We start from the raw sequence: 3,586 nt of genomic DNA, 5'->3' as shown, positions 1-3,586 counted from the left end.
AGACACAAGAAGGCCACACTTTTTCCCACATAAATATGAGCCATGAATAAGAGGCAACATTAACCAAAGGAGTGAACAAGGAGAGGCTTTCACTGTCACCAGTGGGAAGGAAAGCCATGCAGAGATGTGTCTGATGGGATTGAAACCCAGTGTCCTAACTACGCTCACAGCCAGTGCAGTTTTAGCAGTGCAGTTTTCTGATTTATCTATAACCAACATGGACAAGAAAGAGGAGCCACATCAGATAATATTTGAAGGCAGAATTTATGGTACTACATTTTTGTGTCTTCAGCATCTCCTAATACTATTTCAGAGGAGGAGAACAAAGAGGAGGAGAATATAAAGGAAGAGAAGGCTGGCTCTGTGAGGCAGCTTGCACTATTGCAATTCAAGAGTGGTGGCTCCAAGGCAGCAAGAAGCATGGGATCCCCCTGGAACCAACAGAGGGGACGCCACAGGAGGTGACTTTGGTATGCGGGGCCCCAGGGAAGTCCTCCCATCCCCAGTGCTGATGTGCTGCAGGGAGGGAGGGGACAGCTGGGTTTTAGTTTTGAGTGGGTGGACACGTGAGCTTGGTGGCTCCATGCATGCTGACCAGGGAGATAACCCAGGTATCTTCAGAGGACTTTTAATTTCTTCTTCAGCCCTAAACCTCAGGCCAAAATACAACGGGTACATAATGTGCACCAAGCCAGTTTCAGAGCCCTTACTTTGGAGACTTCAGAACTGCACAAAAATTTAATATTAAGAATATTCATGGTGGACTTAAGCATTGGGTAGACTATAGGATACTGGCCCTGTGACTGCTCTGCTTCTCTTCTCGGGGGATGGTCGGTGTCAGGAGGTGTAAGTGCCCACAGAGATCTGGGCCAAGCAGCAGGCTGGATCCAGCCCAGCAGTGCACAGCTGGAGAAGCCATATCTGGCCAGACACCAAAGGGGAGAGGTGTCTTCAAGAGGTTCATTGAGGGAGGGGCGTGGGAGCACAGAGATGGGTCCTGCTGAGTGATGGGGTTGCTATTCAGGCTAAGGGAGGTGGACATGTACCCATGGAGGCTCTTCTGATCCGGATTATTTTGTATTTGAACCAAAGACTGGGCTGAGGGACTTAGCAAGGCTGGCTGCTGGGTCTGGGGTGCTGTCACAGCTCTGCTGCTCAACCACAAACCCTACTATCAAGCTGCAGCAGGAAAAAGGTCTTTTCAATGAGCCAAGGCCAATGTAATAACTCAACACTGGTCCTCTCCACTTGTGCTCGGCACTGGTGAGACCACTCTTTGAATCCTGTGTTCAGTTCTGGGCCCCTCACCACAAGAAGGATGTTGAGGCTCTGGAGTGAGTCCAGAGAAGAGCAACAAAGCTGGTGAAGGGGCTGGAGAACAGGCCTTATGAGGAACGGCTGAGAGAGCTGGGGGTGTTTTGCCTGGAGAAGAGGAGGCTGAGGGGAGACCTCATTGCTCTCTACAACTACCTGAAAGGAGGTTGTAGAGAGGAGGGAGCTGGCTTCTTCTCCCAAGTGACAAGGGACAGGATGAGAGGGAATGGCCTCAAGCTCCGCCAGGGGAGGTTTAGTCTGAACATTAGGAAAAAATTCTTCACAGAAAGGGTCATTGGGCACTGGAACAGGCTGCCCAGGGAGGTGGTTGATTCACCTTCCCTGGAGGTGTTTAAAAGCTGGTGGATGAGGTGCTAAGGAGCATGGTTTAGTGTTTGATAGGAATGGTTGGACTCAGTGACCTGGTGGGTCTTTTCCAACCTTGTGATTCTATGATTCTTTGATTCCTCATTGTGGCTGGGCTCAGGCAAATTCTTTCCTGACCCTAAGCTGATGATGGGTGGCAATCCCACACAGGCCAGCAAGGTCTGAAGACAGATCCTGGGAAATAAAGGAATAACTGCAATACTCTGCAGCTGGCTGGTTCTCAGAGCCAGGCCACCAGGAGAACCCACGGTGAGAGCTGCAGCGGCTCTCACAGGGCTCACACAAATTAAAACATATCAAAAACTATTTGCTGATGTAGATTAACTGTTTTGTAGCAGCTCAGGTACTGTTATACTCGGGAGAGAGACTCCTCAAGAGGGACAGTCAGGAAAGGGCAGAGAGAAAATGCAATCTGCCCTGAGGCCAGGAAGTTGTCATACTCCTGATCAGGCACAGATGTGGCAGCACACGTGGTTACAACCCTATGAAGTGAAGCCATCGAGGGCAATGTTAAGCAGCTGAGAGCCTGGCCCAGCCACTTCTTTTTAATTTTTTTACTCCCTCTTAAGTCTGCTTATGAGAATTGCTTTTGAATATTTATGTTTGGATTGCTTAATTGGAAGAAGTCACAGCTGCAGCTGCTCCTGCTGAAGCGACAAACAATCTGTGCTGCTATCTCCTAAAGACCTTAAGTTCCCACTATAAAAGAAAGACTTTTTTAAAAAAAAAAATAAGGCTTGATTTGCCATGTTGATTCTAAATGGGTACAAAGAGCAATGGCATTTATTACTGGTTTAAAGACCAGTGTAAGAAAACAGATAAGCCACAAGGAACAAAGAGAGGATGATGGAGAAAGGGCTTTTGCCTGTTGTGGCCAGTGATGGCCACTGCAGGAGGACACAAAAGTGGCTGCTGTGAAAAAATCAGCTCTGCAAGTGTACTCCCTTAGTCTAACGTCACGATTGAAAAGAACAGAAATGCCACATTTGGGTGAGTTAATGTTAAGGGCCACCACTTCCCATTTGGCTGTCAGAGCTGGGAGCATCAGGAAGATGAGTTTCACAAAACAACAGAGGCTCACACTTGAGCTCCTCACTCATTTCAGGTGGCAAGACATAATCTTCATTAGTGAATACATGAGAAAAACCTAAAGCTGTTGACTGAAAGACACCCCATAACTTTTGCTTTTGTTTTTCCAGCATATAAAACGCTGCACAGAATTCATAAGGACAGAAAGCCTTATGAGTGTATTTTATTTGAGAATTAGGTAACCATGCAATTAGAAACTAATATTGTATGCAAGTAGGGCAGCTGAAGTTGACAATGCACAAGGAGAATGTTTTCTCAGATTCCAGTTTTTAATGCTATACTACTCTTAAATGAATGTAGAATTGCTAATTGGCCAGACAGAAATAACCAAGTTGTAATTTCAGAAACAAAACAAGTACCTGAGCATGAGTAGCCCTGGACTCCAGGAGCCCTCTGCAGCATTTTGAAACACCTTTTTATGCAGAAAAAAAAACCCTTTTTCTACTGAATAGAAACATATCAGTGCTTCAGCTCAATGTTTCTTTCTAGAACAAAGCTCTTTTGACAATGCCGCCCTTGTGCTATGAACATGACACCATCAAAGCCCCAAATAAAATGCGTTTCTATTGTTTGTTGTTTGGGAAAGACACTACATCCAGAAAAGCCAACGTGCACAATGCATCCACTGACTGCAGAAGCAGAAGTGAAAAATATCTCTCCATAAGTAGGTGTTTAAATCAAGAGCAGAGATTTTCCTCAGGTGACAGTACTGCTACACAACAATAAAATTGTCTAGATCAAACATCATGGTAGCTCAATATTTTATCCTATAGATATGTACAAAGAGACCCATAAG

The sequence above is a fragment of the Phaenicophaeus curvirostris genome, chromosome 1, assembly GCF_032191515.1.
Source record: "Phaenicophaeus curvirostris isolate KB17595 chromosome 1, BPBGC_Pcur_1.0, whole genome shotgun sequence".
In the NCBI taxonomy this organism is placed as follows: domain Eukaryota; kingdom Metazoa; phylum Chordata; class Aves; order Cuculiformes; family Cuculidae; genus Phaenicophaeus; species Phaenicophaeus curvirostris.
This window is presented reverse-complemented; position numbering follows the sequence as displayed.